Genomic DNA, 22,145 nt, shown 5'->3' with positions numbered 1-22,145 from the left:
TAAAGTATGCGGAGAATATAATAATTGTTATTATGTTTGGCTGACATATCCCATAAGATAATGTGAGTGGTTCTGAACTTTGCACCGCTGCAGGTGTCTAAAACACACACCCATATTGCTGTGATGAATAATTTCTAGAAAGTCATTTGAAAGTAGCTGTTCACCAAGAGATTTTTTGGGGGGAAACTGGGTGCAGCGGGGAAATGCTTGACTAACAAGCAGAAGGTTGCCGGTTCGAATCCCTGCTGGTACTATATCAGGCAGCAGTGATACAGGAAGATGCTGAAAGGCATCATCTCATACTGCATGGGAGGAGGCAATGATAAACCCCTCCTGTATTCTACCAAAGAAAACCACAGGGTTCTGTGGGTGCCAGAAGTCGGAATCGACTTGACTGCACACTTTACCTTTACTACTGCTTATGTGGACTAGGCCTAAGAGGCAGGGGTTTGAGGGAAAGGGAAGTGAAGAGAGGACAAGGAGGAAATCGACTTGACAGCACACTTCACCCTTTACTTTACTGAAGGAATAGTGACCATTCCTTTGTAATAATGTGTTATGTAATGACACATTACACTTAAACTGTTTGGTGAGCTATATTAACGCATTGATTGCCTATCTTTTATTTCAGATTGATTAATTCAAAAACAAAATCTGCCACACCTCTGAAATCTTGTTCTCTCAGCCCATAGTAGTACTTTAGAAGAAGTTAGCAAAATGATTTAAAATATATTCCTGCATTTTCATTATTCAGATTGCATGAACAAATAAGTGAATTAGGTATTTTGTGTTAAGTCATTTTTTAAACTACCTTTGGGGATAGACCTGTAAAAAATGAAAAAATCTCAGGCTTCATAGCAGACTTCTTTCTCTTCAATGCTTTACATTACATTTTGTCGTCATTTGATTTACATTTATACACTAATTATAGGCAGGCCAATTCAAGAGAGCAAGGTACCCAACCTAAGTGTCACCATTTGCCAATGAAGATATGTTTATGAGCTAATCAGTTATCACATCAACTTCCTTTCAGCCTAGTAAAAATCCTAGTAAAAATCCTTTATGCTTTTTAAAATTCCTTTATGCTTTTTAAAATTCCACAGCTGTTGGAAGACTTTCTTGGTACGCAACCTCTTGGCTTTTACATCTGGAATCATGCTTGTCATGGTTACTTAAACACTGGAACAACTGGAACAAAAATCTTTTTCGGAGTTTTACAGTTTGAAGAAAGCTTTTAAACAAACAAAACAGAACGGCATCAGCCTTAAACACCACAATAGACTGATTTCAAAAGGTATTTTAAAAATAGTGGTAACAGTTGCAAAGTTCCACTATAAGATGAAGTCAACATAAATCTGTTTATATCATTAAATAGTTTTTCTGTTTTTACATTAATCTTACATGTCTCTTCAAATATGTAGAGTGTGCTGCAGTTTTTATTCACACTAGTCCTCACAATAGATAGGTGGATAGGGTTTACTCACATGCACTGTTGAAGCGTATTGGCCACAACAGCATGATGTCAATGAATTAAAATACCCATAAATCTACATAAAATAACAAAGTCCCCGAGGAAACAAAAATAAAGATTTATGTTCTACTTTAAAAACAAACAAAAACAAATTAATCTTCAAAAGGAAATCCCCACTGGATGGAAACTGGACTTGAACTAAGTCTCTGTGGGCATACAGACATATGTAATTTGAGTGATGGAACCATACTGGAAGCACTTTCACCAAGTTCTCATCAGACAACCTTCCCCCACCATGGCTCAGTTTAGTAAAGACGTTGTTCTGGTAGGAACTAATCTGCCTACTTTCCTTTCACTATAAACTTAATTGATTATTGCCGATATGTTTCCGGGTGAAATACGAAGTGCTGGTTATTACCTATAAAGCCTTTAACGACTTGGGTCCTGGCTATTTAAGAGAGCGCCTCCTTTGTCATAAACCCTGCAGCCTGTTACGATCTGGAGAGGTCTGGTTACGGTTGCTACCAGCTTGTTTGGTGGAGACCCAGGACCGGGCTTTCTCTTTTGCTGCCCCAGGGCTTTGGAATATGCTCCCTGCCGAAATAAGAGCATCTCCTTCTCTGTTTGTTTTCAGGAAGACTCTCAAGACTCTTGAAATCTTTTAATTAGGATTCGTTTTAGTAATCTTAATTGTTTTAATGACTGTTTTATACTATTGTTTTTATTGTGTCTTGTGCATTTTAATCTGTGACTTTTAACATTTTAAATTTTGTACACTGCCTGGAGATGTACATATCAGGTGGTATAACAATATGATAAATAAATAAACAAGTTAACCCACTTCAATCTTAAATGTTCACATGTCCACCATCTTGAATTGGGGTGGATGATATGTCATCCATCTCGATTCAAGAAGGTGGATGTGTGAACATTTGAGGCACAAGTGGGCTAACTTGTGGACTACCTAACTGATTTGGACCAAATTTGGTGCAGTTGTAATGAGTGACACAAAGGGTCACCTCAATGGTGTAGTTTGTAATGGTGTCATCCACCCCTATTTAAGATGGCGGACAAGTGACCGTTTGAAACACAAGAGGTGAACCACCTAACCATTTGAACCAAATTTGCTACTACTGTAGGGACACCTTAATGGTGTAGTTTGTGATGATGTCATCCCCCCAATTGAAGATGGCGGATGTGTGAACATTTAAATCTGAAGTGGGCAAACTTGTGAGGATAGTAATTATCAATTAAGATTAAAGTGAAAGGAAAGCAGGCAGATTAGTTCTTACCAGAGAGAGAGTGTGTGTTTGCATGTTACCTGATTGCAGGGGAAGCATTAATTTCCTTTTCCCCCCATGTATCTGGAATAACAACAAAAAGAGAATGAGAGGTGGGTTCAATTTCCACCCATGCAAACCTAATTTCAAATGAAATAACATCTGCGCAGAAGCTGAAAGTGCAACTCATACTTTGTGCACCCCTGCAAGCAGGTAAAATGTGAGCATACTCTGTGGTTCTGCAACACACTCCTTTGATCTTTTTCCTGTTGAAAGGATGCTACGGATGCCGTATGTGTCATAGAAACATGGCTGTATCCAGGGATGCCGAACTTATGCCTCATGAAGAGCACCTCCTCCTGGAGAAGACCAAGAGTCGAGACTGGAACAGTTAATCTGCCTTGAGAACAGTGCTATGTTGAGATGCTGACTGTTATGTTTATGTAACTGTTTCCTCCAGCGCTAGTTTAGGCTGGCAAAGGGACAGAGGTGCCAGGCATAGATTCCACCCACGCCCCCATGCCTGGACTGTGATGAGAGGTCGCAGGTGAACTGTTGACGATCTGCTAGTGTGAGAGCACACACAACCATCAGCCATAAATCCACCATCAGCTTTGAAGTTCACAAGAAGTTCTGCTTTTGGATGTGAGAAAGCAAGGCTGCCAGAGGGCCAAGACAACTAATTTTCCCCTTCCTTCTAAGCTCTTGTGCCTGTTTTGAATACAGACGTGCAGGCTGTTATGAAAAAAGGGGGCCTCTGGCCATATGCACCACTGAGGAACCAACTGAAAACTAGGGGCAAGATCTGCCAGAGCAGAAAGCTTAAATATCCAAAGTCCTGGCCCCTATTGTTTTGAAATTAAAACAAGCAATTCAGATATGAACTAATGTGCTTACTTTCCATGCAGCAGCCATCTTGGATCAGGCTGCATGACATCATCACAAACCACACCATTCAGATTTGTACCAAATTGGAGCAGGAGTTGCAAAGTTGTTAGAGGGACACACACAGAGACAGCAAGGCAAGCTCATAAAGGTACTTTCCATTCGAAACGTAGGCTAAAAAAGTGAAGGGTTAGTATATTCCAAGTTGGGATGTGCACGGAACCGGTTCCATGCACTCTTGGGAGCAGGGGTGCTTTAAGGCACAGGGAGGGTGTACTTACTCCCCCTCACACACATGCTGGTATTATGCTGACCGGAGCGGCAAGAGCGTATACAGCCACCCCACACCAGCGATTTTGACAGCAGCACTGGTGGGGGAAATGCGGTGGGGAAGGTAAGGATACCCTTCCCACACCTTAAAGCAACCCCCTCCCCACCTCCAAATTGGCTCAAATGCTGGTCTTTCGAACTGGTTTGGCATTCTGTGAATAAACTGCCGAACCAGTTCATGCACATCCCTAATTCCAAACTCCACACAAGGGCATTATTAGATAATTACACTATTGCCCGAAGCCCACGGCTTATTTTGAGCTCTGGAACTAAGTGCTGAGATTCAGCCCTGGATAATGTCTCTTGATAATGAAGATAATTTTTCTGGCTAGGATACCTTTCCTTCATCATGGAGTAACCAAGCACCTGGAACTAGATGATAGTATTGCCAGGGGCAGCACTGAGGCACTGTATTGTGACCTCACCAGGGCAGTGGTTGAAGAGGCTGAGGTACTGAGAGCTGGTCTTGTGGTAGCAAGCATGACTTGTCACCTTAGCTAAGCATGGTCTGCCCTGGTTGCATTTGAATGGGAGACTAGAAGTGTGAGCACTGCAAGATATTCCCCTCAGGGGATGAAGCCGCTCTGGGAAGAGCAGAAGGTTCCAAGGTTCCCTCCCTGGCATCTCCAAGATAGGGCTGAGAGAGATTCCTGCCTGCAACCTTGGAGAAGCCACTGCCAGTCTGTGAAGACAATACTGAGCTAGATGGACCAATGGACTGACTCAGTATATGGCAGCTTCCTATGTTCCTATGTTACTGGTGGCCTGGAATCATTCACTACACTGAGTGGATCTCAGCTTTGATGCTCAGTTTCTACAGGGTTGTTTAGAAAGCTGAAGCACACAGAACAAGTCTCAGCCTTGTGTCCTACACCCAAACAAATCAGACAGAGATGGTCATCAGTGGTGGGCAACTTACCACTGCAAGTCACATACCTTTAAAAAGTTGTCTTACCAGCAGCCACAGGCTGAAGAAGGGGGTAAGACCCCCTTCTCCCAATTGGGCCTATATGAGAGAGCTGAAGAAAAGGTGGGGGGTGGATTGTGAAGGAAAATAAAATGCAAAAATGAAGGTAAGAAAAAACTAGAATATAAGAAATAAGTGGAATAAATGTCAGAAGAAATAAAATTGAAGAGACTGTATCTTAGAAACAAAACATTCTCACTCTCAAAACACAATTTCTCTCTCTTTCAGGTGACAATAGCATGGAGAAGGCTCCCAAGAGACATTCGCTGCAGCAGTTGATGAAAGACTGAGGTGAGTGGGCAGAGCTCACACTCAGTAGGCTATCCATGGGGTGGCGGGTGGGGGGGTTGCCATCAAACTCTCTTAAAGCTCTAGAAGGTTCTAATGCTAGTCTCTGAGCATGTAGATGGTCCCCATTAGTGTGATGCACAGAGATCATGCAGTAGAAGATGTGGCATCCAGACAGGCTTAATCCCACCCCATTGTGTTTACTATTCTGCTAGTGCACACTCCTATGCACAAACCTGGACGGTTCCCAACCCAAACCAACTCTCTCCAATCACCTGGTCAGCATGTAGTGACCAGATACAATGGAGGCACAAATCCATTAAAGTTCCTTTAACAGTTGTGAAAGGGCAACAAGTGCAGCTTTTCTTACACCTACCTGACAAATTGTGACTGCCAAGGAACCCTGCCCTCCTTTACATCTGTTCCCCACCACATTGTGCCCTACTGATGGTTCCCAATATTCGCTCCCAACTCCTGATCACATCTGGGCTTATCAAGAGTGGAAATTTCCCGGAATCTATTTCTGGAGGCCATATGCTGTCAACAGCTCTTTGGCAGCACACAGAGTTTATGTACTGCCAGGAGGGTATTATTGTATTGAATTGAGTTGTCCAGTGTTAAAATGAGAGGTACCTAGTTGCTACGGACAAGTAGCACCCCTAATTATAGACATAAATAGCTCCAAGGAGAGCCTCTAGGGGGACAGGGAGGGTTGGTAAGCAGGTGGACTGGAGCATGGGGGCTGATTTTGGATGACCAGATGCAAAAGAGGCAAGAGCACCTGTTCCTTGCATGGGTGAGAGGGGAAATTTTCTCATACCAGAGCTGAGAAGAGTGGCACCAGCTGTAATTTCCTCTTCTGCATCACTTTTAAGGAATAGGAGCCCAGCCTTCTTTTGTATCTGGTCAACCTACCATAGAGGAGAAGTGGGATCAGGGATGTTCTCAGGGGGTGGCCCATGGGGCTCACACCACCAGTGAATAACTCAGAGCCACGAATCTCATCAACCACCTCCTTCTTGAATGGAGGGTGAGTGGTTGGCTGTGCTGCTGTTACTGCTTCAGCAGCAATGACTGCTTCTCGTCACTGTCTCCATCCTAAAAGATGCTGTGCTGGGGACAAAACAGACACTTTAGCCCCAATACAGCATTTGTCTCCTCCAATTTTCTTTTGGGGAGGAATCAGACGCAATTATTCTGGAGAGGAGGGATGAATAGGTTTAATTGTCAAAAGGAGGGCTGTGGGCCCAGGCTCCGGATCTTTTGAGTACCATACCAATGAGTGGGATATAAAGGGAGGAAATGAATGAATGAATGAATGAACGAACGAACGAACTTGGCTTTGGAACAAGATGTAAGGAGAATTAGAGACCTTCCAAATATATATACATACATGAATTCCTGGAAGCCTACAGAGATCTTGTGGGGAAAGCTCATAACTAAGGTGGGGGGGTGGAGCTGACACGTAGCTTATGGCTCAAACAGTGCCTTCTTCTTTGCTGCTTCTTTTCACTACTAATTCCTTACTCTTCCATTGTGTAATAGCTGTTTTCCTTTCTTATGAATCTCATACCTGTTTGGTGCACTGTATGATACCTTTGGGGAGTGGATAAAGCATATCAGATGTGGTTCCTTTGAAAAATAAAAAAGCTGTGAAAGATGAATGAAGAATTAATTTGAAAACCTGTGCTCTTTGGCCTTGAACGTTAGAAATGTGATGTGTTTAAATGTTTTGTTTTGCTTTATACATTCAGCAAAATTGCTACAATGAGGAAATGTATTCAAATTCATATGTCAGGAACATAGGAAACATAGGAAACTGCCATATACTGAGTCAGACCATTGGTCTATCTAGCTCAGTATTGTCCTCACAGACTGGCAGTAGCTTCTCCAAGGCATCTTCTCAGGAGGCAGTGGTAAACCCCTCCTGTGTTCTACCAAAGAAAACCACAGGGCTCTGTGGGTGCCAGGGGTTGACACCGACTTGAGGGCACAACTTTAAATAGCCACCTAATGGCACAGCAGGAAAGTAACTTGCCTAGGGAGCAAGAGGTTGCTGGTTAAAATTCCTGCTGATATGTTTCCCAGACTATGGGAAACACCTATATCGGGCAGCAGCGATATAGGAAGATGCTGAAAGACATCATTTCATACTGTGCAGGGGAGGGCAATGGTAAACCCCTCCTGTATTCTACCAAAGAAAACCACATGGCTCTGTGGTCACCAGAAGATGACACCGACTTGATGGCACAACTTTACTTTACTTACATACAGATAGTTTGACTGTGTCCCAAACTAGCCAGTGTTGGTTGTTGTGCTCAAAAGTTTTACTTTTTAAAGAATGCAGTTTGGGGTGGCAGGGCTCTGGGAAAGCAAAGTACACCCCTAATGTCACATGCAAGAGGCATGTTAAAATACTCAGCCTAATTCACTTCATTGTTTATTGTTCAGCATGACTAAGTGGGAATAGGAGTGAGTAATGGGAGGAAACTCATCTATTTAGCTCTTTTTGTTCTCCCAAGAATGGTCAGATATACAGTTCCAGTATTAGTATATCAACGTGGCTTTGTTTTTAACCCTGTAGTTATTGCAACAAGGAAAAAGGAGCCTTGCTAGAGCTTCCCAGGCCTTTCCAGTGAGTCACAGAAGACACTCTTGTCTTTGTGGCTTTATTTAGGCTGATGACTGTGTGCTGTTTGATGTTTATTGCTGCGTATGTTCTTACTACTTTGTTTAATATGATATTAAATATTAGGGGCTTCTTTATAATTTTGCACGCCACTGTAGGTTTGTTTTTTAATTGAGAAGCAGTATCAAAGTTTTACAAATAAATAAATAAACACTTGCAAACAATTTGGAGAAATATTTCACACAGTCAGGTTTGCAAAAGCAATTAATGTCCCCCACTGGTTGGAGTTTTAAGAGCTTATGCCTGTCAGAAGGTCACAGCCTCTGACCTAAAGCCTTATGGTATGTTGGGGCAGAGAAGTTATGTTATAGAGAAGGTGGTGTTATGTAGTAGCTACTGAATTCAACTAGGACCAGAGAGATCCAGACTCAAATATCCAGTAAACCATGAATCCTAACTCACCGGATGACCTTGGGTGAGTCACTATCTCTCAGTCTAACCTACCCTACAGAGCTGTTGCAAGGATAAAATAGTGAGAGGACGTAGCAAGCTGCCATATACCAATTCAGACCATTGATCTATCTAGCTCAGTATTGTCTACACAGATTGGCAATGGCTTCTCCAAGGTTGCAGGCAGGGATCTTTCTCAGCTCTTTCTGGAGATGCCAGGGAGGGAACTTGGAACTTTCTGCATGCAAGCATGTAGGTGCTCTTCCCAGAGTGACTCCATCACCCAGGGCTGCACAATTCAAATGTCCCAATGGGCCAGAAACAACCATGATGATGTATGCGGGGGCCGAAGTCAATTTTCAGTGCATTGATTATTGCAGTAAAATTAATTATAAAGATAAATATTAAAGTAATTACTGGCTAGTTGTGGGTCCTTCCCTCCTCCTACGGGTCCATAATTATAACCAAGGATAGTGGCCAGAAAATAAGCCCTGTCCTTGTTAAGTCAGTGGGCACCTGACTGTTCTAGCCCCACACAAATGCCAAATTTTAGGACTCCCGCTGTTACTGGCTACCTGGGCCATCAAAAATGTCCCCGTGGGCGAGATCTGGCCCCCGGGCCTTATGCTGTGTAGGGCTCACCTAAGGGAATATCTTACAGTGTTCACAAATGTAAAATGTAAAACATGTAAAATTGAATGAATGAATGAATGTAATCTCCCATTCAAATGGAAACCAGGGTGAACCCTGCTTAGCAAAGGGGACAATTCATGCTTGCCACCATAAGACCAGCTCTCCTCCCTAGACCAGCTCTCATGTACAGACCAGTACCACCTGCGCTCCTTGGAGAAAGCAAGCAATATCATCTTCATCCTGTATTAACTAAATAATATATAGTTCATCCAATACATTTTATACATGCTTCCTAAAACTCTTCTATATATTTAATTCTCCTGGGTGCACCTTGGAATGTGCTTCCCAGCACCCAGCTGATTGGCTGGGCAGCGGAGGCGCCTGATTGGCTGAGGCACATCCAGAAGTATTGGTCGTTGCCGCCACCATGGCGGGCCTGGCCATGGAGGCCAGAGGCAGCAGTGGGCCCGGCCCGGCTGTGGAGGCAAGCGGCAGTGGTGGGCCCGGCCCGGCTGCGGACAGAGGCAAGGCCCAGGAGGGGGGAAAGAAAGGGGAGGCAGAAGTGGTGGTGGGGAGGAGAGGCAGCTGGTTCCAGCACGGGCCGGCCGTGGTGAGGAAGTGGAGACTGGGGCAGAAGGTGGGGTGGGGAGAAGAGGTAACCCCCAGCCCCAAAGAGCGCACAGATGCTCTGTGTGGGGTTGGCTATTTATTCATATTAATTAACTCTTTTATTCATAATAATAAATGCATTCTGCCAGCGTTGTGTTGTGGTTAGAGTGCTGGACTAGGACCGGGGAGACCCGAGTTCAAATCCCCATTCAGCCATGAAACTTGCTGGGTGACTCTGGGCCAGTCACTTCTCTCTCAGCCTAGCCTACTTCACAGGGTTGTTGTGAGGAGAAACCTAAGTATGTAGTACACCGCTCTGGGCTCCTTGGAGGAAGAGCGGGATAGAAAATGTAAGTAAGTAAGTAAGTAATATAAATAAATAAATAAATTTATTTCTGGGTGGGCCACAGTACTGGAAACAGATTGAGTTACACCCTTACTGCAATGGGAATGCTTATAACAAAGGACATGTACAGATTGCCCATTTGGTTCTGATGACTGACCCCCGATAGCCCAATACCAAGTACTAACTTTGCCTAGTTTATCTCTACCTGTGTTATACCACGAATCTTGAACTGCAGGTCCTGTCCTCCAGAAGTGTCCTTCTCTTTTTGCTTAGCTTCCCCTTTCCTTCGCTCTGGAAGGAGCCAGCTGCAGGGAGAGAGCCTGACCCCCCTGGCCTCATTTGGAGGGTAATGAATACTTGACACCACATTAACAGTACCTGGGCTTGGCTGAGGGAAAGGTCAAGCATGCTGCCATTTGCCCGCAAAGACTTCCGAGCAGCCGCCTGCCTCTGCCCGCCTTGTTAATTTGTTTACTTGCTATGGGGAGATTGATGGTTGGAGGACAGGTCGGAGGAAGATCCCTGTGACAGGATGGAGAAACAAAGCATTCCACGAGCCCACTTTATTGCTGAGGGCAGAGTTCACAAGGTTGCATTCTCCAGAACCTGTTTCTGGTGCTGGAGCTGAGCAGGGTAATCATAGACAGAAATAGATAGTAGCAACATAAGTAGAGTCCTCCTAGATCAGACCGGCAAACTGTTTCCCACAGTTGCCAACCAGATGGCCCTGGACAGTCCAGGAGCAGGGCCTGAAGGCTGTTGCCCCTCAGCAACAGTCAGAGCTTTATTGCCTGTGAAGATGGGGATTTGGCATAGCCAACACGATTAATAGGCTGGGATAGGCTGCCTTTGTTTAATCCCTCTTCAAAGCCATCTAAGCTAGTAAGCATCATCAAATCCCATGGCAGCAAATTCCATAAATTATGTATGTGTCAATGTTCTTTCCCCTCTCTATTTGAACTCCCTGCTAACCATTGGATGACCCTGAATTTTGTTAAGAAAGTGGGTGGGTGGGGGACTTCTCTCTATTCACATTCTCCAGGCTATGCATCATTTAATAAACCTCTGCTATGGCTCCCCTTGGTTGCCTTTTCTCTAAACCAGGCCTGCTCAATTTGCCCCCCCCCACAGCTGTTTTGGGACTACAACTCCCATAATCCCAAGCCACAGTGCCCAATAACCAGGGATTGTGGGAGTTGTAGGCCAATGTCTGCAGGAGGGCCAAAGTTGAGCAGCCCTGTTTTAAACTTAGGAGCCCCAAATGGGCTTTCCTCATATGGAAGGTGCTCCAGCCTCCAGGTCATTTTTTGCGGTGTTCTTTTCCAGCACTATTATTAATTAATTAATTAATTAATTAATTGCGTTTATAAAGCGCCCCATCCAGAGGCACTGGGCGGTGTCTTCCACCCAGAGCCTAGAATGTCTTCTAGCACTACAATGCTAGAATGTCTTAGGAACATAGGAAACTGCCATATACTGAGTCAGGTATTGTCTTCACAGACTAGCAGCAGCTTCTCCAAGGTTGCAGGCAGGAATCTCTCTCAGCCCTATCCTGCAAAAAACCTGGGTCTCGCTTTTCGCTCTGCATTGGCACAAGTCAGCATGGGGCATAGCATGGTGGGGGAAAGGATCTTTCAATGGTAATATCACACAAGTATTAAAAAGATAACACCCGGACTACTTGAGAGATTTGTTATTCACACTTAAAAAATGGAAGGTTGAACCAGATCTATTTAAAGGATCTTCCTCAGTTAAGCAGCTAAGGGAAAAAAATTATGGAGAGATTCTAGAAGTGGGTTTCTTAAAACCTGATTTAGAACGTAAATGCTACAAACACCGCACTTCACAGTACTTGTTGCAACCCGATCACCCTATCGCTCTCTTTAAAGAGAAAAAAGTCCCTTTCCATTTATGGGAAACAAGGTGGCGCTTATACCATCAAGTACTACCACTTAATGCGGCTAAGCCATGGCTCCCAGAGGACCAGCAAGAGTGCCCTAAAATCACCTGCAAACAGAAAGCTAGTGAGCTAGGCAAAACATTCAGGGAAACCCACTCACATTTCTTAAAAGAGTGTGTGGTAGCCAAAAGAGTGTGGCAGGGAGTAAGCAAGCTGTTAGAGTGGCCTGATTTGGAAAAACAGACTTGGGAAGAACTAACATCGGGTTTGAACGATAGAACCTCCTTTCGAGGTCCCAGAAAGAAACCTTCAAGGAAATGGGACGGGATGGGTGCCCTCATACTGGGGAATTGGAATGTTCCCCTCCTCGTAATCGGGTTAGTAAACCTGTATGTCATTTATGCAATGCTCCTGCATAGGAATAGGGAGGGACGACGCGACCAAGAGGTTCACGCAGATGAGACAGTAAATCTCTTCTGGAAAAGTTTGTATGGTTATGTGCAAAAAGACAAGAGTATATCTTCTAAACAGCAATGGGAAAAATTGTGGAAATGGACATCGGACGTAACCCCCCCCCCCCGATTACCTGATGTGCCTTGAAATCCGCCCCCCCAGTTACAGTATTACCTGCATATACTTCATAACCTTGTGAGTTTCCAAATCATTGTGTGTAAATCTTTGTAGATATATCATGTACAAACAACCACTTTGTATATAATTGTGCTTTGGCAACGTACTGTATACTTTGGTAGTTTGTTGGTTCAATAAAAAAATATTGTCCTATAAAAAAACAAAAAAATCTTGTCCTATCTTGGAGAAGCCAGGGAGGGAACTTGAAACCTTCTGCTCTTCCTAGAGTGGCTTCATCCCCTGAGGGGAATATCTTACAGTGCTCACACATCAAGTCTCCCATTCAGATGCAACCAGGGCAGACCCTGCTTAGCTATGGGGACAAGTCATGCTTGCTACCACAAGACCAGCTCTCCTCTCCTTCCAGCTCTACAAGATGGGACAACCAGAACTATACACAGTAGTTGGTTGACATTCTGAATAAGAAAGCACGCGTATAAGGCGGCTTGGCTGAGGACACTGTGGAGAAGCATCAGAAGCCCGCATCCATGTCCTCCTACATGTGCACTGTTGCACCAGAGGGCTAAGACGTGCAAATGCTGTTCACCTTCCAGAAGCACTCTCTAAGACTGGAAACATGTTGTTGACCTTCAGTTATGTATTTCCAATCTTGCAGAGCGCTTCCAGAGTGCAAGAAGTCTTAGCCCACACTGGTGCAATAATTTGCAGGTAGGACAGGAGGCGGGGAGTTGCGTGTGCGCCCTCAGCACATCCCCACAAAGAGGTCATTCAAACAAGTGAAAACTATACTCTACCCAGGTTTGAGAGCTGCGTGTGCTCCCAACTTTTGGTTGTGTGAGAGCAAACAACTAGGTAGGAGGAGGGGAAAGTGATTGTGTGGAAGCAAGGTAGAAGGTAAACCAGGGTAGCTTTCCCTCCTACCTTGCTTCCACATAATCACTTCTCCCTCCTCCTACCTAGTTGTTTGCATCCACACAAACAAATATTGGGAGCATACGCAGCTCCCAAACCTTGGTAGAACAGTTTTTGCTTGTGTGAATGACCTCAGAGTCTCCTTATGTGTGAGCTTCATTATTCAAGATATCTGCCAGCATGGGCATCACATGACTTTTTCCTGGGGAGGGGGCAAAGGCTGCAATCCCATACCCACTTACCTGGGAGTAAGCCCCATTCAGTTCAATGGGACTAGCTCAATTGGGTGGGGGGCACTGCTTCCACCGAATGCTCAGCAAAACCAGTATTCTATTCTATTCTATTTATTTCATTTATATATTGCCCATCCACAAATAGCTCAGGACAGTGCATCATCAGAAATAAAACCATTTAAAATACTGATATAAAACATAACATTAAACTATTTAAAATCTTAACATAAAACTCATTTAAAACATTAAAACCACATAACTATTATTAAAAGTCAGGCTGAAGAGTTGGGACTTTACGGATCTCTTGAAAGCCTTCAAGGATGATAACTCTCTTATACTCAACCACTTTCCATAACCTAAGAGCAGTTACTGAGAAGGCCCAATCCCAAGTAGTCATCAGACAAAATGGTGGCCCCTGAAGACAGACCTCACTTGATGATTCTGATGAGCGGCGGAGATCTTGCAGAGACAGGCACTCTCTCAGGTTTGGCTAAGTGCGGACAGACCATAAATCTCTATAAGGTTATTATGATACAGGCAATTTTACTTGCAATCCTTTTCTTTGTCCTCCCTAGCATGGAATTCACCTTTTCCGTTGAATATTGAGTCGATGCTTTCACAGAGCTATCCACCATGACTTAAAATCTCTTTTCTAGTTAGTTCAAGGTATATCACTGAGGCTGTTCTCACAAGCAGCCAAGACCAGGCTAGGGCAGCTAAGCCCGGGCTTGGCTGCCCAAGAGAACTGCTAGGAACTGTGTGGCTCCCGGCAGCGCCTCAGCAGCAATCCCACCTAGAGAGCTCACCGGTTAGCCAAAGTTAAGGATGCAACCCAGGCTAACTGCTCCTGTATCAGCACCTGCTGCTCCCAGCCAGCGCTAACACAGGAGCGGGCTCCCAGCTGTCGCGGAGGGGATACCCACAATGCATTGCACATTTGCATGGTGCATTGTGGGATTTCCGGGGGCCAGGACAACGCATCACGGCCCCAAAATGTCCACGCTGCCTGGGGCAGCAGTGGCTCATCTGGGCATGCAATCCACGTGCCCAGCAACTCTTCTGGATGATCTGTGGGGAAGATAAGCTGGTGCAGCCTTCTCTGACCCTACCCTCAAGCCTGCTCATGGGATCATGAGAAAGAGCTCTCTGTATATGTGAAATTACGACTTTTTTGCCCCAATGTACATTGTATTGTATTCCATCCAGTACTCTTTTGCGGTCTATTGGTTTGGACATTTATCCCAGGGGAGAATCCTGTAGCCAGTCTGGGGGAGAAGTCAGAAAGAAAAAAAGAGGGGAAGGCGAAAATGGAGTTGTTGCTGAATAAACCTTTAATTATTCTACATAAGATTTCCTTGTGTGTGAGAGAAGCGGCTATAAAATACAGTGGTCCCTCTACTTACGAAATTAATCCGTTCCGAATGCACATTTGTAAGTCGAAAAGTTCGTAAGTCGAAAAGCGGTTTCCCATAGGAATGCATTGGGAACAGATTAATGCGTTCCGGAGCCTAGAAAAAAGACCCAGACCCCCAGTAAGGCTTGCAAACTGCACAGGAACATTTCTTTTCAAGAATAAACAGGCAGTAAACAGGCAGGCAAGTCAAGGAAACCGCATGTAAAATTCGTAAGTCGAGGAAACCCCATCTAAAAATTGGTAAGTCGAAAAAACCGCATCTAAAACCGGATCTAAAACTGCCGTTTGTAACTCGAAAAATACTTATGTCGAGTAGTTCGTAAGTCGAGGGACCACTGTACATTACTTTACTCTTACTTACATACATTGACATTCATTTGCCATTTTGTTGTCCAGAATAGATGGGTTTGGAATGCTTCACAATCCACTTGGGTTTTCACCATTCTGTGTAATCTGGCATGACCCACAAACCTGACCACCTCATTGCTCACTCCTAACTCCAGATTATTTATGAACAAATCTAAAAGCATCAGTCCCTGTACAGATCCTTGGGGGAATCCTACCTCTCTCCTTTGTGAGAAGTGTCCATTTATTCCTACTCTCTGATTCTTGTTTTTTTAACCAGTTACCAATCCATGAGATGACCCATCCTCTTATCCCATGACAGGAGCCTTTTGTAAAAGACTTTGTTCAATATCTTTGAAAGTCCAAGTATAAAAAATTTACCAGATCATCACTATCCATGTTCTTGTTGACACTCTCAGATGGTTGGTGAGGCAGGACTTGCAGAAGTGGAGATTCTTCCCTTTGCAGCATTCCTCAGCTACTGGTAAACTAAAGGTGGGCTGATTTCAAGCCTTGTCCCTTCTGTACAGCTATCAATGTAAAAATCCACATTCCTCAAAGAGGTCACTGCTGAATCTACCTGTAGACATCAAGATGTTCCATTCTTTCCTCTTTCTTTGTTTCTAATTCACCAACCCAAGAACTGCAAATGGAAACTCCAGCATGAAATTGCTCAGCTAGAAGTTATCAGTATGTTTGAATCTATTCATTTAGAGTTCAGTCAAGATGAGGGATTTATCTGTTGCTACAAGTATTACATCAGCATAGCAAAGCTAGGAAGATAGTAGTTACTGCTGTGATAATATGCAATGATTGCTTATTTTGCATACACTTGAGCTTTGCATAGACATGTGGAAGATTGCACCTTTTGTCTTCTGAGCTCATTGTTTCCAGTCTTAGTTTTTTCGTCTTTACACATCTGCATACGTATGCCACCTTAAGTGCCACAGTGGGAAAATGCTTGACTAACAAGCAGAAGGTTGCTGGTTCGAATCCCCGCTGGTACTATATTGGGCAGCAGCGATATAGAAAGATGCTGAAAGGCATAATCTCCTACTGCACGGGAGAAGGCAATGGCAAACCCTTCCTGTATTCTACCAAAGAAAACCATAGGGTTCTGTGGGCGCCAGGAGTCGAAATCGACTTGACGGCACACTCTACTTTACTTTATACCTATGCAAATGTATCTGAAGAAGTGGACTGAACATGAACATGTTTGCCACAAATTTTGCTGTAATATGGCTGTCCCTTCAGAATAAAATACATTATTGCTTGAACAAGGTTCATGTGTTTTGTTTCTTACTATCTTCTGTTAGAAGATAGTAAGAATGTTTGCAGAATATTTCCAACCCTCATCTCTAGGCAACCGTTCCTGTGAAGTAATCACTATTATTCCCTTTTTACAGATGATGGACTGAAGTTGAAAAATAGTGGCTTGCCCAAGAACACATGGATATCCACAGTAGAGATAAGACCTGAATCCAAGCTTTCGTACAACCAAACTACATTCCCTATTTAACCACTCCTTGCTTAAAGAGTTGGGATGCAGGGAATGAAAGTATCAACCCCAACCCAGCAGATGTGTAATTCTCACAGCAGAGGCTTCTGAATCCTCTGAAGGAGAGCTCTCCTAAGGGAGCGATGGGGAGAATTATTCTTGGAGTTTGGGAAAGGAGGCAATATTTGAGGAAAGAGAGAGCCAATTCAGTTTCATTTTTAAGTTCTGCTGTGTATAGCATGTGTGTTATGTAACTATACATTAAAGATAGACCAGCCCCCTGATAAGCAGGGCATGGTGAAACAGAGCAGATGTCACTACACTTTGGAGAAGTCCAGATCCTTTATACCTTGGCTGAGGCCTGAACCTCTGTTCTCAATTGTTCATTGTTCCATAGTCTTAACGCAGTGGTGGAGACTGGCCAACTAGCCTTGTGCCAATTCTGCCAGTTCCCTGTTCTCTACGGGGCTTGCATTTAGATCTTCTTTGCCTTGTAAGGCCATAGTTGCTTATGTGGGTACCACGGAGCCCCCATGATGGCCCTCTGAAGCTTGCATTGGCGTCCCTGTCACATTGCGGAGGAGATAGCAGCATTCTTCCCAATGACGTCTCCAGGAGCTGTGAGAAAGAATGAAACGGCCAAGGGGCAGTGCAGAGCAGCGAGGGTGGATGGGTAGCAGGTATAAATAGACGTGTTGGGCTGTAAATAGACCTTGGTGCGGCCATGCTGAGTGAAGACCTGATGACAGAAGGACGTTCGGCAACACGGCTGAAGCAGGCCCAAGCAGCTGTTGCTCGGGGGCTAGCCTTGGGGATTCATACCCTCCAGCTGTATCTATTTGATTGGAATGGGCTCTCACTGTGTGTACCAGTTGCTGTCTTGTATCCATTTGTAGTACTGGAGCATTGTCTCTAAAGCTTATCTTTATAAGGCTAGTTCAGTTTGCCCTGAAAATGGCCTTTAGGAGGGATTGTGTGGTGCTGAGTGTCTTTTCTGGGAATACTATTGCTGTTGACACATTATTGGCTCCAGATGCAATTAAAAAAAAAAATCTAGAAGGCGGGGGGAGGAAACACTTCATGGTTGCTTGGTAGCCACATAATACGTTTCACAATATGGCTTGCTTTCTAAAATGAGTGTGCTAGAGTTCAAGCCTGATTGGAAATTATTGGGGTCATTCACACAAGCAAAAATTGTGTTCTACCCAGGTTTGGGATTTCTGTGCTCCCTGGGTAGCTTTTCCTCCCACCTTGCTTCCACACAATCACTTCTCCCTCCTCTTGTCTAGTTGTTTGCATCCACACAACCAAAAACTGGGCACACACAGCTCCCAAACCTGGGTAGAACACAATTGGTCCATCTAGCTCAGTATTATCTACACAAATTGGCAGCGGCTTCTCCAAGGTTGCAGGCAGGAATCTCTCTCAGCCCTATCTTGAAGAATCCAGGGAGGGAACTTGAAACCTTCTGCTCTTACCAGAGCAGCTCCATCCCTTAAGGGGAATATCTTACAGTGCTCACATGTGGTCTCCCATTAAAATGCAACCAGGGTGGACCCTGCTGAGCTATGGAGACAAATCATGCTTGCTGCCACAAGACTAGCTCTCCTCTGCTTTAAAATGTTTACAGTCCAAAATAATCATGTAAATCTAACCTTAAAAAACAGAGTTATTGAAGCCTTTCCTCCTGATTCCAGGCACAGGAACTTAGAAGAGGACTCGTCCCTCTTACTTTGGATTTTTCATATGCTCCTAGAAACTATCTTCTTGATTTTTCTTCACATGCTTTAGGGCTGAGCTGCAGATATGAGCACAGGTGCCTGGACCCTTCGCTGTCATCTAGTTTGACTAGACAGAGATGGAGAAGAGGTCAGGGAAGGAAACATCAGTAAGAGGGGTAGAATAGGAAAATGTCTAGTGGCAGTGGAAGACAAGTAAGATTGAACTGGTGGGTTTTGTGAAAGGGCTTGAAAGCTGAAAGGGAAAGTGGGGGGTGGCTGTTACAGCCATGAAGAAAAACAGAATGGGAGAAGCTGCAGAGACAAGAGAAGCTGGCCAAGGGAGCTCACAGAAGAGGAGCAGAGAAATGGGGTGTAGAGGAAAGCAAGAGAAGAAATGTTAATGGGGCAGCCATATGAGTAGTTTTGAAAATGACAACTTGAAGTTTGAAGTTAATATTGAGACGGATGCCTTTGCTGTTAAAACTCCCCACACGGCTGCCCCATTAACATCTCTATTCTTCCTTTACACCATTTCATTTTAACAAGGGGGAAGGATGTAGCAGAGGCCTTCCAAACTGAGCAGAGCAGGGAGCTATCCAAGGATCCTCCTGTGTATCATGAATAACAGAATTAAGAGGAGAGACTCGGGATCCAAAGGAAGAAGCAAATGGGAAGGAGAACCGCTGGGCCAGCAAGTCTCAACACCTGGCCAGCCCCTCCCTGCAGGGACTGAGTTGACTACTATTAGTTTAGATGGAACTCAAATAAAGATCTTATCTCCAAAGTGCAGGCCTGCAAGTACTTAACGCTAATGAAACATCCTGCAGAAGCACTTACTGACACCAGGCCTACCCAGCGCACATGCCCGCATATTGAGGAGAGCTGGCCTTGTGGTAGCAAGCATGACTTGTCCCCTTAGCTAAGCAGGATCCACCCTGGTTGCATATGAATGGGAGACTGTAAGTGTGAGCACTGTAAGATATTCCCCTCAGGGGATGGAGCCACTTTGGGAAGAGCAGAAGGTTTCAAGTTCCCTCCCTGGCTTTTACAAGAGAAGGCTGAGAGAGATTTCTGCCTGCAACCTTGGAGAAGCCGCCCGCAGCCAGTCTGTGAAGACAATACTGAGCTAGATAGACCAATGGTCTGACTCAGTATATGGCAGCTTCCTAGGTTCCTATTGTGCAATGCCATGGACCTCTGTGCCACAACATGCGCCTCTGGTCCCTTCAAGCCTGGGACAGGTGGTGGGATTAGTTACTAATGAGCCATTACATAATGGGGTCAGGTGCAAGGCCCCAGTGGGGCCACCCGCTCACTGAACAGCAGCTCTGTCCTTATTAGGGTCTCTCGTGGCACCTGGGCTGCCACTCCCAAACCATGACAGAATGAATTAGCACCTCTCTGCTCTCCCCCCCTTTCTGAGCAGCAGCTGCACCTGACACGCCTCTCATTCTCTAATCACTGTGCTAAATATAATGCCGCTCACGGAGTCCTCAGTGAGGGGTCAATGCAATGTGTTCTGAGCCCATGTGCCGCTCCGCCCCACCGCTCCTTTGCATCCCCAAACCTGATGGAAAATGTCACTCATTCAGACTAGAATTTGGAGGAAATAATGGAGCATCGCCAAATCCAGTCCAGATAGTTTTTTTAAAAAGCAATTCTATTCCACTGTGACATAAAGCCCCTCCACTAGCTTCATATCAGCTAGATGGGGGCTGAAAAGCAACCTTGCAAGGATGGGGAGTATAATGGACATATGTCTGTTATATGTCCTGTGCATCTATAGACACTAAATGCATAGTGCCTGTAGACCAGTGTTCCCTCTAAGGTAGGGGTGCTCAGCTTCAGCCCTCCTGCAGATGTTGGCCTACAGCTCGCATAATCCCTGACTATTGGCCACTGTGGCTGGGGATTATGGGAGTTGTAGTCCAAAAACAACTGGGAGGCCAAAGTTGAGCAGGCCTGCTCTAAGGCGTGCATGCTCACAAGTTTTTTGATGTCTGCTTAGTTAATTTTAGATCCCGCTCAGGTTGAATTAGGAAGGTCCCACTCTGAATGCACATGCACACACACTGCTTTGATTCTGCCATCCAGAACAAAGCTCATTCCGCACCCAGTGAAAAAAAAACTAGAGGTAACACTGTAGACTGGGGATTCTTTACATTGGGTCCCCAGATGTTATCAACTCCCATAATCCCCAACCAAAGGCCACTGGGGCTGGGGATTATTAAGGGAGTTGAAGTCCAGTATCACCTGGGGACCCAACATTGAGAATCCTTGCTGCAGACCATTCTTTACTGAGTAGCAGCCAGGGAAAATAACTCCTACCAGTCATCTGTTTGTCAGGTGAATGTGCTCCGGGATCCTGGGAGTGTTTTTTATGAGGAGAGGCTCAAGGCAGGCACTACATTGCCTAGTTTTCCAGTGAATTTCTTGTAACATTTGCTTATCCCATTCAATAGAGTTGAAATGAGCATTTATCACAGTCATACTGTACATACTGTGGAATGAAAAAAAAAGAGAAGAAAAGAAAGAAATATTTCTAAGAACTAGTCATTAATCAAGTTGAACATTATAGAACAGTATGGAATTATGGAGCACTCCTCTAATTCCTAGGGAAAGAAGAATAGCGGGATTCAAGTGCATTTTGTTACATAGATCCCAATTTTCCAAAATGCAAAATAAATATTTTGACACAATAAAAATTCAAATTAAATATTTTGACACATCACCATTACTGGGAGAAGGGATGGGAAGGTGACCTCCCCTCACAAAGCCCAGCAACAACCCAAAGCTTGAAGAACACAAGCCACTCAATTAGCTTAACTGTACCAAGAACAACACAAACAAAACACTCCCCACAAATGCCAGCCAGCCAGTCATTCAGCCACAAAAAGAAGAATCCTGGTGCTGCTTTAAGTCTCCAACTTTATGAATCATGATTATGCGGAATCATGTTTGTATGCACATACAGAACACAATAACTTTTTATTAATATATAATCATGAAGAAAGGACAGGAACGGGGTTGGGGGGGCCTACCTTACAGGCAGTGCCATTTCCTCAGTACTAGCTGAGACCAACACAGTCATCTAGTTTAGTAGCTAACAGCCTATGCACACTTGCCTGGGAGTATAACTCATTGAACTCCATGAGACTTCTTCCTTAAAAAACAAAGATCTCTTTTATTGAATTTTCAAAGAAATACAATCCTCTCTAATAAAACGCTTGGTGTCCGTCCGTGGACGGACACCAAGCGTGCGTTTGTGCCTGGCCTGTTCTGGGCATGCCCAGAACAGGGCAAGGGAGGCACGAACGGCAGGACCCGGCGGCCATGTTGGGGCTGGGAGAAGGAGAAGTGGCCGCCGCCTACGCCAGGAGGAGAGTGCGGGAGAGGCGGCGGCGCAGCCGTGGCCACGGCCAGAGGTGGCGGTGGCCGCGACAGGGCAACTGGCGGCGGGAGTGCAGGTGAGGCGGTGGCGGGGCCAGAAGCGGCCGCCGCAAATAAAGGAGAGAGGCGCCGGGGGGAGAGGCGGCGGGAAAGCTGGCCGAGGTGGCGGCGGAGCCGCCGCCGAGGCCTGGCGCCGCCAGTAAAGCCGGGCAGGGGGGGGAAACCTTGGGGCCCGATCCCACCATTCCCGTCC

At 44.9% G+C, this 22,145-nt stretch overlaps 2 long non-coding RNA genes across 2 annotated transcripts in view; one reads left to right on the top strand and one right to left on the bottom strand.

The window, feature by feature from the left end:
- LOC128330196 (uncharacterized) overlaps positions 1 to 22,145 on the top strand; it is a 52,973-nt gene that overhangs the window by 5,646 nt on the left and 25,182 nt on the right. Inside the window, exons 2-3 of the long non-coding RNA XR_008310004.1 lie at positions 1,104 to 1,294; positions 5,162 to 5,224. This is a non-coding gene — a long non-coding RNA (uncharacterized LOC128330196). The remainder of the gene's footprint in view (positions 1 to 1,103; positions 1,295 to 5,161; positions 5,225 to 22,145) is intronic.
- LOC128330194 (uncharacterized) lies at positions 1,080 to 5,771 on the bottom strand. The gene is made up of 3 exons (XR_008310002.1): positions 5,598 to 5,771; positions 4,903 to 4,985; positions 1,080 to 1,231 (listed from the first exon to the last, which is right to left on the bottom strand). It is a non-coding gene; the product is annotated as an uncharacterized LOC128330194 (long non-coding RNA).

This window comes from Hemicordylus capensis, chromosome 6 (genome assembly GCF_027244095.1).
Source record: "Hemicordylus capensis ecotype Gifberg chromosome 6, rHemCap1.1.pri, whole genome shotgun sequence".
In the NCBI taxonomy this organism is placed as follows: domain Eukaryota; kingdom Metazoa; phylum Chordata; class Lepidosauria; order Squamata; family Cordylidae; genus Hemicordylus; species Hemicordylus capensis.
Note: the sequence above shows the minus strand (reverse complement) of the source record. Positions and strands in the feature narration are given on the sequence as shown.